This window comes from Scylla paramamosain, chromosome 19 (genome assembly GCF_035594125.1).
Source record: "Scylla paramamosain isolate STU-SP2022 chromosome 19, ASM3559412v1, whole genome shotgun sequence".
NCBI classification, from domain to species: domain Eukaryota; kingdom Metazoa; phylum Arthropoda; class Malacostraca; order Decapoda; family Portunidae; genus Scylla; species Scylla paramamosain.
The window spans coordinates 7,905,214-7,919,214 of record NC_087169.1 but is presented as its reverse complement, the minus strand read 5'-3'; positions in this window follow the sequence as shown (position 1 = coordinate 7,919,214).

Here is a 14,001-nt window from a genome sequence, read left to right as displayed (position 1 = left end):
GAGTTCGCTTCCTGGTCCTACGTAAACTAGTGAAAGGATAAAATATAGTAACAATATAAGAAAGTTATTTTCTTATCTAATCTTAAATCTAATCTTAAATAACAATTGATATATATATATATATATATATATATATATATATATATATATATATATATATATATATATATATATATATATATATATATATATATATATATATATATATATATATATATATATATATATATATGCGGTAAACTGCTGTATGTAGTTCGTTGTCATTGTAGGTTACTAATACATCCAAAAAACGGGATAGAACCATTGTTTTCCATGTCACATGTGAATTCAGTATTAGGGTGTTTAGAATTTAAGTGGCCAAGAAATTTATGAATGTGTTGAGAGTGTTTAAATAAAAGAAAGGTGTCATCAACATATCTTTTGTTACTAACTATTTTAGGACCATGGTGCTTACCTTAATTACTAAAATAAATAAATAAAATAAATAAATAAATAAATAAATAAATAAATTCACCAGCTTATTAGACTTAGCAAAAAAAGACTCCCCTTCCTGTTTAATAATAAAGTAGATAGAAGTCCCATCTGATGGCAGGCACCACAAGAAATAAGCGAGAGATACATTCTGGGAATATTGGTAACAATGTTTTCCTATAATTCAACAGTCAAGTGTTCACACCTGATGGTATATCAATAATTATGCATGATGTTATGAGTGTAGTTGTATCGTTAATGTAATATGTAATTTGTGTATTTGTTTGTTTGTTTCTTTGTGTGTGTGTGTGTGTGTGTGTGTGTGTGTGTGTGTGTTTTGTTTTTTGTTTTTTTTCAACAGATAACCAGTTTACTGATCTACGTGGCCACATACTCCGTGCTGTGACGCTGAAGCACTTTCCTTTTATGGATTATGAGGTGGAGGATGAAAGTTCCAAGACTTTGACGCTTCTTGACTCTATCGACACCAGACTTCTCGAGACATTTACTACAAAGCTAAATATTACGTATGAGCAAAATTTCAAAGTATAACTTTTTTTTTATCTTTTATGACAGATTTTTTTTTATACAGTGTTTCATAACTGCAACAAGTTTTAAGCTACTACTAATAAGTTTTGATATCTCCCTTTTATTTTATTTTTCTTAATACTTATGTTGTTACCTCATATTATGTTGTGCCCACGCAATTAAGTGTTGTTTATTTAATTTCATGATGTGTCTTACTATTTGTACCTATTACATAGTTCTTTCCTGATCTCTCAATAGTCATTTTTAATATGCAGATAAATGGGTTTTACATTTTAAATTATTAATTTTCTTTTAATTACCATCAATGAATAATTCGCTTCGCTGCCTTTTTTTTTTTTTCTAACAGCATTAGATAGTGAATAAGCATGCAAGAAAAAAAAAAAAAAAAAAACTAGACATTTGTCTGGTACAAGAGGAGGCAGTAGGCACCTGCCAAAATGATAATCACTCCCAGTGAGGTCTAAAGCACTGGATCAGGGGGTGCTGTGAACTTATCATTAAACCCAGCTGTGACCTCACTGAACGTTTGCCCTTTGTGTCTCACAACACAAGGGGGCGGTCACAGCCTGCCCTCTAAATACAACTCTCTTCCTCCACACAAAACTACAAGCACTTAATAACACACACACACCCTTCACTCAAAAATTCAAAGCTATCATGGCGACTCCTACACCAACCTCCGAGTCTCCATCTGGGGAGGGGACAACAAATGTTCCCAGGTCGGACTGCTCATCTGATAACGACCCTAAGTGTCTTGACACCCTCTCTCAATTTTTTCTTCATTAACTTCTGCAACATTCGCGATCTAAGATTTAATTTTCAATCTCTTCTTCTAAACCTCATTTTCTTTTCCTCACTGAAACTCAGGTGTCTGAACCAATTGAATAACCCCTTTTCTGTTCTCTCCTACTTTCTCTATCCTCATTTTCAATCCAAAGCTGGATGTTGCGTTTATGTGCGCAACGACTTAACCTGCTATCGTGCCACGCTCTTGAATCTTCCAAGCTTTCCACCATCTAGCTAGTGACAAAGTCACTCTCAGACTAAATTTATCTGTGCTGTATACCTCTCACCTAACTCCTCTGACTATAAGAAATTCTTTGACTACTTAACTTCCAAAGTAAAACGCATTCTGACTCTCTTCCCTTTTGCAGAGATCTCCATTCTTGGAGACTTCAATGTTCACCACCAGCTTTGGCGTTCCTCTCCGTTCACAGACCATCCTGGTGAACTAGCCTTCAACCTTGCTATCCTCCACGACCTAGAGCAACTGGTGCAACACTCTACTCGTATTCCTGACCGTCTTGCAGATACGCCCAACATTCTTGAACTTTTCCTGACCTCTAAACCTTCTGCTTATGGTGTCACCCTCTCTTCTCCGTTAGGCTCCTCCTATCACAATCTCATATCTGTATCTTGTATAGCTCCAATCCCTCCTCAGGATCCCTGTAAGCGAAGGTGCCTCTGGCGTTTTCCCTCTGCTAGTTGGGGGGACCTGATGAGGTATTCTGCTGATTTCCCTTGGAATGACTACTGTTTTCGTGTCAGAGACCCGTCTTTGTGTGCCGAGCTCGTAACAGAGGTGATAGTATCTGGCATGGGGGCGTACATTCCTCACTCTTTTTCTCGACGTAAACCTTCCAAGCCTTGGTTTAACACAGCTTGTTCTCGTGCTATACATGAGAGAGACGTGGCCCACAAAAGGTACTGAAGCCTTCCATCACCATAATCTTATGCATTTTATATTTCTGCCCGGAACCATGCCAAGTCTGTTCTCCTTCATTAATTGAAAGTGACAAAATATTTCAAAATCTAACTCCCCTCGTGACTTTTGGCAACTAGCCAAAAATATCTCCAATAACGTTGTTTCTTCTTCTTTCCCTCCTTTATTTCAACCAGATGATACCACTGCTATCATATCTATCTCTAAAACTGAACTCTTCGCTCAAACCTTTGCTAAAAACTCTACCTTGTAGATTCAGGGCTTCTTGCTACCTCTCCTCCACCCTTTGACTACTTCATGTTACCTATTAAAATTCGCAATGATGTTATCCATGCCATCGCTGGCATAAACCCTCGGAAGGCTTATGGACCTGAATGGGTCCCTCCTAATGTTCTCTGAAACTGTGCCTTCGTGCTTACACCTTGTCTTCTCAAATTCGTTCAACTCTGTCAGTAAATATCTACCTTTCCTTCTTGCTGGAAGTTTGCCTTCATTCAGCCTGTTCCTAAAAAGGGTGACCGTTCTAATTCCTCAAACTACCGTGCTATTGCTTTAATTTCCTATCCATCTAAAGTTTTTTTTTTTTTAATTTGTCCTCAACAGGAAGATTCTTAAACATCTATCACTTTACAACCTTCTATCTGATCGCCAGTATGGGTTCCGTCAAGGCTACTCTACTTGTGATCTTCTGGCTTTCCTTACTGAGTCTTGGTCATCCTCTTTTTGGTGAAACTTTTTCTATTGCCTTGGATACATCAAAAGCTTTTGATAGAGTCTGGCACAAAGCTTTGATTTCCAAACTACCTTCCTAAGGCTTCTATCCTTCTTTCTGTAACTTCACCTCAAGTTTTGTTTCTGACCGTTCTGTTGCTGCTGTGGTAGACGGTCACTGTTCTTCTCCTAAATCTATTAACAGTTGTGTTCCTCAGGGTTCTGTCCTATCACCCACTCCCTTCTTATTATTCATCAATAACCTTCTAAACTAAACTTCTTGTCCTATCCACTCCTACGCTGATGATCCCACACTGCACTTTTCCACGTCTTTTCATAAACGTCCAACACTTGAGGAAATCAACATTTCACGCAGGCAAACCACAAAACGCCCTACCTCTGATCTTTCTAAAATTTCTGTTTGGGGCAGAGCAAACTTGGTATTGTTCATTGCTTCAAAAACTCAATTCATCCATCTATCAACTCAACACTACCTTCCAAACAACTATCCCGTCTTCTTCAGTGACACTCAGTTGTCCTCCTCTTCTACACTGAACATCTTCGGTCTGTCCTTTACTTATAATCTGAACTGGAAACTTCACATCTCATCTCTAGCTAAAACAGCTTCTATGAAGTTAAGTTTTCTGAGACGTCTCCGCTAGTTCTTCTCACCCCCCCCAGCTGCTAACTCTTTACAAGGGCCTTATCCGTCCATGTATGGAATATGCTTTACATGTCTGGGGAGTTTCCACTCATACCGCTCTTCTAGACAGGGTGGAATCAAAAGTTTTTCGTCTCATCATCTCCTCTCTTCTAACTGACTGTCTTCAGCCTCTCTCATCGCCGCAGTGTTGCATGTCTAGCTGTCTTCTACCGCTATTTTCATGTTAACTGCTCTTCTGATCTTGTTAACTGCATGCCTTCCCTCCTCCCGCGGCCTCGCTGCATAAGACTCTTCTTTCTCTCACCCCTATTCTGTCCACCTCTCTAACGCAAGAGTTAATCAGTATTCTTATTCATTCATCCCTTTCTCTGGAAAAGTATGGAACTCCTTGTCTGCTTCTGTATTTCCACGTTCGTATGACTTAAATTCCTTGAAGAGGGAGGTTTCAAGACACTTATCCTTCAATTTTTGAATACCGCTTTTGACTCCTTTCTGGGACTGGCTTTTTTTTTTTTTTCTTGACTTTGGCTAGTGTCCCTTCTACATAAAAAAAAAAAATTATCTCCTTTATTTTCATTTATTTAATAGATATGTGACCTTCATTTCCTTTGCTCGTATCGTGTCACAATTAGTGTAAATGTGGCATTGAGACATCAAATGCTGCCACAAACCAATAATGTATACTCAGCATACGTATGTAGTATACTATATGCACTAGTCACGAATACGTGCTGCGAGCCGACGTGCTGACTGATTGTGGCAATGATGTAACTACTCCGTTACTTGTAAGAGGCTGCCTTAGTAACTTCAACGGTGGTGGTGAGCAGAACGTCTTGGTTGGAGAGCTGTGTCTGCTTGAGGCGCCAGGAGAGGTGAGTTCTGCCATGCCCAAGGAAGTTCAAGTACCCGCTTCCAGGTATCTCGTCTAGAGATATATTTGATGTCCGTATTCGCATCCACATACTCGGAACATCGGCATCACCATTTGCAGTTTTGATAAATGAAATGTCCGCTTCCGCTTCTGCATGCGCAGTTCTGATAAATAAAGCATTCGCATCTCCATAAGCAGTTGTGATGAAATGAATATCTGCGTCGGCAACCGCACAACACACAAAGAGGATGTGGCGGATATGTAGTTTACATTATAGACTACAGAATACAGAACTTGCAAAGTTAGACTACAGAGGTTACAGAGTTGAAGGAAATTAATTAAAATTAATTAATGCTTAATTAATTACACTATGCACTAAAATTACGCCTTTTATTCACTGATAGAAAATTTACACAACATGCAATGTGTCAAGAGTTGCGGAAGGGGAGAAGGAGGGAGAAAATTTTACATACTGACTATGTTTCCATCATGTAAATATGTGAAAGCCTTGTGTAACAGTACTGTATATATAATATTGTATGACTAATTAATTATGAAGGGAAGAGAGAGAGAGAGAGAGAGAGAGAGAGAGAGAGAGAGAGAGAGAGAGAGAGAGAGAGAGAGAGAGAGAGAGAGAGAGAGAGAGAGAGAGAGATTTTGTAGAGAATTGTAACAAATGATTTTCCTCATCTCACGTCACGGATCAAGTAAAGTAATAATTTGTTAAGGTATGTGAAGAGCTTACTAAGGTTTATACCATACCAGCAGAAGAAGATAAAGAACCGATACAAAAAACGGAGAGATAACTCGACTAAAATACCCATCACCTGTGGAACATTAGATAAAACAATGACCTTTATTCTTCCTTCCAGCTGTGAAGATGCAACAAAAGAGTTATCTGTAAGAAGGAGGACTGTCACAGGAGATAATGAGAAATATCACACGAAAAAAAAAGTCAGTGGAACAAGTCTAGGCAGTTTACTAGAGCTTCCAGCAATTCTGGTGAGGTCGTCAATTTTGTTACCACCAGTTATCAGTCCCTCTACCAGCTGCCACTACCTAGGGTTAGTTAGGCTACCTACGTTTTTAGCAGCCTAGTGCAGGACACCTACTGGTCATCAACTACTATTAGATCTCTTGGGTAGTCACCCTCTTTAACCCACCAATAGGGAAGGGAATATAACGAAAGTCAAATTACCCTCCAAGCTGAGAAAGAAATAATTAACCAAATGTTAGGGAACACAGACAGTATAGGCAATACCAATTGAGGTTTAATTCCCCATTGGAATATCGCCCTCAGTAGCAAAAACCACACACATCCCACTCTGGCCAGAGAGAAGCCTATCTACAACCTTCTAGAAGACAGATTCCCACCTCCGAACACTAGTGGAAATCCGGGAAGAAACTAGACAGCTATAACCTAGGCTCAAATATTATCTTATCATCTGGTTTATTCCACTCACACTCTGGGCTCCAATACCAGTAGCATTTGACAAATACACGACACACAACCGTACAATGCACTTAGACAGGAAGGTGGGTGAGGGAGAGTCCCTGTTCTCTTAACAATATATATATATAAAAAAAAAAAAAAAAAAAAAATATATATATATATATATATATATATATATATATATATATATATATATATATATATATATATATATATATATATATATATATATATATATATATATATATATATATATATATATATATATATATATATATATATACACACACACACACACACACACACACACACAAACAACGAACAGCCGGACAACGCCAGACTGCAGGTGGAGTCCCACTCCGCCCTGCAGGAGTAACAAGGTACAAGGGCATTGCCATGGCTTTTTCAGTTGTTTCAAGATTAACCCAGATATTGGCCTCTCGTGGGGCCGGGGGGCGTGTGTGTGTATATATATATATATATATATATATATATATATATATATATATATATATATATATATATATATATATATATATATATATATATATATATATATATATATATATATTCTATAGGATTGTTTCGGAAAGAAAAAATCGTAATCAATATAATTTATACGATGTACTCTTTTCTTACCTTTTAGTTACATATCTTGAAAGATGATACTGAATATTACATCCTCTGCAAACGACGTTGAAGGTTTATCTACTACAGTTGTCTTGAATGTGAATACTTTTGACTTTAGGCTACAAGATCCAGGAAACCATTTTGGAAGTTATATGATACACATGTTTCTGACATCCGCTTGAGCCCATAACATACATGGAGCAATGCATTAGTGGTGTCCGTTTGCATTTTATTCCTCAACTTGCTCTTTATGAAGCTCATTTGACTAAAATTTCTGCATTTGAGTGTGGCAAACTTAGAATTGTTTGGGCAACAGATGACAGCTCATAGTAAGGGTTTTGGTTTGAAGCATCTTTATAACTGCTAACCTCTACTCAAAATTTTAGACTTTTGTTTCACGCCATTTTACGAGGATTATATTTGACCACTGGAGTTAAATTTTTGTAATACCCTCTGCACTAACATTTAATAATTAAAGGAGAGGGGCAATGGAGTCTTTTACCACACAGACTATTTCCAACACTGAACAGTGTCATGGTTCTCAACATTCGATATTGTCTGGGAGCCTTTGGCGAAGTTCTTTGATAAGAATTAATAGACACATGCTTGGGTAGGTCTGATAACATTTTCTCAGTTTCGTACCCAAGATACACCTTGGGGAGCACATACTCCTCCAGGCTGCAGGTGAAAGGATCAATGCGATGCTGGTTAGATCGAAGTATCAGTCTGTTTACTAGAGTTTCATTCAGCAGTGTCAAATCATCTGATGATTTTGAAGGGTCGCGGTTGTTAGATGTGAATGCCTTGTTCACTCCCTGAACCTCACTTAAGACAGATTTAAGAAAAAAATCATGTAGGCAGGTTGAATTCATCACTGTACATGGCACGCAGCATTTCCGAATTGTAGCACTTCTCAGACGTTCTTGTTAAACTGAAATGCGTTTTCAACTCCCACCACTGGTCACATAACCTTTGCTTGCCAAACCAACGGGTTGGGCAAGCTTGTACAATCTTAAGAGGCTTATGTCCATCATTTATAAGTTTAGAAAAATTATTGTATGCCATCTGCCTTGAGGAGGATCTGGTAAACCAGTTATAGGTCTCACTCACAAGAAATTCTAGTTTCCTTGACATGGTTACAGAACTTGCGTGTGATACAGCTAACTGGATTGAATGACATACGCAGCGGATATACACTAAAGAAGGGACTTCCTCTTTTAGTTGTTTGTAAACTCCTTTGTTTATTCCATCACACTAGCAATCATCACACAGAACAATCATGTTCTGTAAGTGAATTCCATATGCATGTAAAGATGACTTCAGAACATCAATGATGCCGTTTGCGTCACTTTTCGCTACGCGTTTCAGAGAAGGAGGCAGTAGACACCTGCCGAAACGATAATTACTCCCAGTGAGGTCTAAAGCACTTTTCAGGGGGTGCTGTGAACTTATCATTAAACCCAGCTGTGACCTCAATGAACGTTTTCCTTTGTGTCTCACAACACAAGGGGGCAGTCACAGCCTGCCCTCTAAAGACAACTCTCTTCCTCCACACAAAACTACAAGCACCTAATAACACACACACCCTTCACTCAAAAATTTTAAAATCATGGCGACTCCTACACCAGCCTCGGAGTCCCCATCTGGGGAGGGGACCATAAATGTCCCCAGGTCGGACTGCCTTTCTGTCGACGACCCTAAGTGTCTTGACACCCCCATCAACCTTTTCTTCATTAACTTCTGCAACATTCGCGGTCTAAAATCTAATTTTCAATCTGTAGAACACCACCTCTCCTCTTCTAAACCTCATCTTCTTTTCCTCACTAAAACTCAGGTGTCTGAGACAACTGACAGTAGCCCCTTTTCTGTTCCCTCCTACTTTCTTTATCCTCATTTTCGATCCAAAGCTGGATGCTGCGTTTATGTGCGCAATGACTTAACCTGCTCTCGTGCCCACGCTCTTGAATCTTCCGAGTTTTCCACCATCTGGCTACGACTACAGAGTCATTCTCATACTAAATTTATATGTGCTGTATACCTCTCTCCTAACTCCTCTGACTATAAGAAATTCTTTGACTACTTAACTTCCAAAGTGGAGCACATTCTGACCCTCTTCCCTTTTACAGAGATCTCTATTCTTGGAGACTTCAATGTTCACCACCAGCTTTGGCTTTCCTCTCCCTTCACTGACCATCCTGGTGAACTAGCCTACAACTTTGCTATCCTCCATGACCTAGAGCAATTGGTGCAACACCCTACTCGTATTCCTGACCGTCTTGGAGATACGCCCAACATTCTTGACCTTTTCCTGACCTCTAATCCTTCTGCTTATGCTGTCACCCTTTCCTCTCCGTTGGGCTCCTCCGATCACAATCTCATATCTTTATCTTGTCCTATCACTCCAATCCCTCCTCAGGATCCCCCTAAGCGAAGTTGCCTCTGGCGTTTTGCCTCTGCTAGTTGGGGGGACCTGAGGAGGTATTTTGCTGATTTTCCTTGGAATGACTACTGCCTCCGTGTCAGAGACCCGTCTTTGTGTGCTGAGCGCATAACAGAGGTGATAGTGTCTGGCATGGAGGCGTACATTCCTCACTCTTTTTCTCGTTCTAAACCTTCTAAACCTTGGTTTAACACAGCTTGTTCTCGTGCTATACATGATAGAGAGGTAGCCCACAAAAGGTACTTAAGCCTTCCATCACCAGAATCTCATGCACTTTATATTTCTGCCCGGAACCATGCCAAGTCTGTTCTCCAACTAGCCAAAAACTCCTTCATTAACAGAAAATGTCAAAACCTTTCAAGAACTAACTCCCCTCGTGATTTCTGGCATCTAGCCAAAAATATCTCCAATAGCTTTGCTTCTTCTTCTTTCCCTCCTCTACTTCAACCAGATGGCACCACTGCTATCACATCTATTTCTAAAGCTGAACTCTTTGCTCAAACCTTTGCTAAAAACTCTACCTTGGACGATTCTGGGCTTGTTTCTCCCTCTCCTCCACCCTCTGACTACTTCATGCCACCTATTAAAATTCTTCGCAATGATGTTTTCCATGCCCTCGCTGGCCTAAACCCTCGGAAGGCTTATGGACCTGATGGGGTCCCTCCTATTGTTCTCTGAAACTGTGCCTCCGTGCTTGCACCTTGCCTAGTCAAACTCTTTCAGCTCTGTCTATCAACATCTACCTTTCCTTCTTGCTGGAAGTTTGCCTACATTCAACCTGTTCCTAAAAAGGGAGACCGCTCTAATCCCTCAAACTACCGTCTTATTGCTTTAATTTCCTGCTTATCTAAAGTTTTGGAATCTATCCTCAACAGGAAAATTTTTAAACATCTATCACTTCACAACCTTCTATCTGATCGCCAGTATGGGTTCCGTCAAGGCCACTCTACTGGTGATCTTCTGGCTTTCCTTACTGAGTCTTGGTCATCCTCTTTTAGAGATTTGGGTGAAATTTTTGCTGTTGCCTTGGACATATCAAAAGCCTTTGATAGAGTCTGGCACAAAGCTTTGAATTCCAAACTACCCTCTTACGGTTTCTATCCTTCTCTTTGTAACTTCATCTCAAGTTTCCTTTCTGACCGTTCTATTGCTGCTGTGGTAGACGGTCACTGTTCTTCTCGTAAATCTATTAACAGTGGTGTTCCTCAGGGTTCTGTCCTGTCACCCACTCTCTTCTTATTATTCATTAATGATCTAAACCAAACTTCTTGTCCTATCCACTCCTACGCTGATGATACCACCCTGCATTTTTCCACGTCTTTTCATAGACTTCCAACCCTTCAGGAGGTAAACATATCACGCAGGAAAGCCACAGAACGCCTGACTTCTGATCTTTCTAAAATTTCTGATTGGGGCAGAGCAAACTTGGTATTGTTCAATGCCTCAAAAACTCAATTCCTCCATCTATCAACTCGACACAATCTTCCAGACAACTATCCCCTCTTCTTCAATGACACTCAACTGTCCCCCTCTTCTACACTGAACATCCTCGGTCTGTCCTTTACTTATAATCTGAACTGGAAACTTCACATATCTCTAGCTAAAACAGCTTCTATGAAGTTAGGTGTTCTGAGACGTCTCCGCCAGTTTTTTCTCACCCCCCCCCCCAGCTGCTAACTCTGTACAAGGGCCTTATCCGTCCATGTATGGAGTATGCTTCACATGTCTGGGGGGATTCCACTCATACTGCTCTTCTAGACAGGGTGGAATCAAAAGCTTTTCGTCTCATCAACTCCTTTCCTCTAACTGACTGTCTTCAGCCTCTCTCTCATTGCCGCAATGTTGCATATCTAGCTGTCTTCTACCGCTATTTTCATGCTAACTGCTCTTTTGATCTTGCTAACTGCATGCCTCCCCTCCTTCCGTGGCCTCGCTGCACAAGACTTTCTTCTTTCTCTCACCCCTATTCTGTCCACCTCTCTAACGCAAGAGTTAACCAGTATTCTCAATCATTCATCCCTTTCTCTGGTAAACTCTGGAACTCCCTGCCTGCTTCTGTATTTCCACCTTCCTATGACTTGAATTCCTTCAAGAGGGAGGTTTCAAGACACTTATCCACCAATTTTTGACCACTGCTTTGACCCTTTTATGGGACTGGCATTCCAGTGGGTATTTTTTTTTATTGGATTTTTGTTGCCCTTGGCCAGTATCCTTACTACATAAAAAAAAAAAAAAAAAACACTCTTGTAGTGATGCGAGGTGCAAAAAAGTAGAAACTAGTGTCTGTGAATGTTCACTGAAGTAATGTACGAGTATAGCTAATCTCAGGTATTTATGAACGGCAATATCTGTGGATTCATCCAGTAAAATAATATACTTCCTGTCACATATGTTCTCTTTCAGCTTGGAAACAAACTGGGACATCAGAACGTGTTTAATTATTGTAGTGAACTTAGTTCTGTGCATTGCAACTTCCACTGAAGTTTTATCAATGAAACATTTTTTCAACAAGTCTAGATGGTCACATGAGCTTCTTATGGCACAGTGTTTAGTAGCGAAAAGTGCCAAATGCGCTTCAACTCGAGCCACATCACGAGACTTTTTCACCAACCTTGGGAAAACTTATCTTTGCTTATCGGGAAGAAGAAAATGGTACGCTGTTCACTTGGTGTTTCTTGCTCCTTGCGTGATCCTTGATGTCATAATATTTCGCTCTGAATGTTGTCTTACAGTATTTGCAATGAACACTCTTTTAATCGTCAGGAACTTCAACGATCCAGTTCTTGCATATATTATCTTGGATGCAGCCACTGTTTTCTGAACTTATGTGTGTATGTTATTTACTTAATTTCCTTAACCATGTTTTCCCGGAAAATTCTTCCCCTTGAGAATCGACCAGTTGTGATAACGATGGATAGCACACTGAATACACGCCGAGTCTCAGTCTCTCAGACTCACTCTGTCATTCACTGGTACCATACAGAGAGGGGCAGCGTGACGACAGAATCCTGACACGGAGACCTGTCAGACGAACCGTTGGTACTCTCACCCCTCTCCCCTCGGTCTCCTCCCCAGAACTCATCCCGCTATCACTACTGCCACGGCTTCCCATCCATCATACCTAAAACATTCTGAACTATTATTTATTCCATAATTTAGCAATATATATATATATATATATATATATATATATATATATATATATATATATATATATATATATATATATATATATATATATATATATATATATATATATATATATATATATATATATATATATATATATAATTATTATTCCATTCACACGATATTTTCTTTATTGCAGAAAATCGAATGAAAATTTTGGGAGTGTTTCGACTGCTATTTCCGGCTATCAGCTAAAAACAATATTTTCTGATAGATTCGACCAAATTTAGCTAAATCTAGTTGGAAAACGGCTAATCAGACAACATTGGGCGTGAGAATGGAAGTTAAATTAGGCCTGACGACACAGACACAAGAGGGGCGGCTGGGAAGGAAGGAAGGAAGGGGGGGAGGTGTGATCCCCACTCTCTCTCTCTCTCTCTCTCTCTCTCTCTCTCTCTCTCTCTCTCTCTCTCTCTCTCTCTCTCTCTCTCTCTCTCTCTCTCTGTGAAGAATGCATCTTGCTTTTCCTCCCAAACTAAAGACTTATATTGATAATGTATATATATATATATATATATATATATATATATATATATATATATATATATATATATATATATATATATATATATATATATATATATCCCTCTATCTTTACCTTTCTCCTTCCTACTTATCTGTTCCATATTCTCTCTCTCTCTCTCTCTCTCTCTCTCTCTCTCTCTCTCTCTCTCTCTCTCTCTCTCTCTCTCTCTCTCTCTCTCTCTGTATATATATATATATATATATATATATATATATATATATATATATATATATATATATATATATATATATATATATATATATATATATATATATATATATATATATATATATATATATATATATACACACACACACACACACACACACACACACACACACACACACACACACACACACACACACACACACACACACAACACCGCTATGCTCCATAATAAACGGCTCTCTCTCCCCACAGTCTTGTTCCGCGGACTGGAAGATATCTTATGTCACCCCCATCCACAAAACTTCCAGTCCACAGTCACTCAATGATCTCAGGCCAGTCTCTGTCACCCCCATCCCTAGCCATATTTGTGAAGATTTTGTGTATGATTGGACCTACACCAAAATTTGTAACACTGTGGATATCAAACAGTTTGGAAATATTAGAGCCACTTCCAGCTCCCATTACCTAACCAGCTCCCTTGAATTCATGCACAGCAACCTGGACAAGCGAAACACCTCTCTAGCTGTTGCTTTTGTGGACTTCAAAAAAAGCCTTTGATCTTGTTGATCACACTGTTTTCATCAGCAAGGCAATAAGTCTGGATCT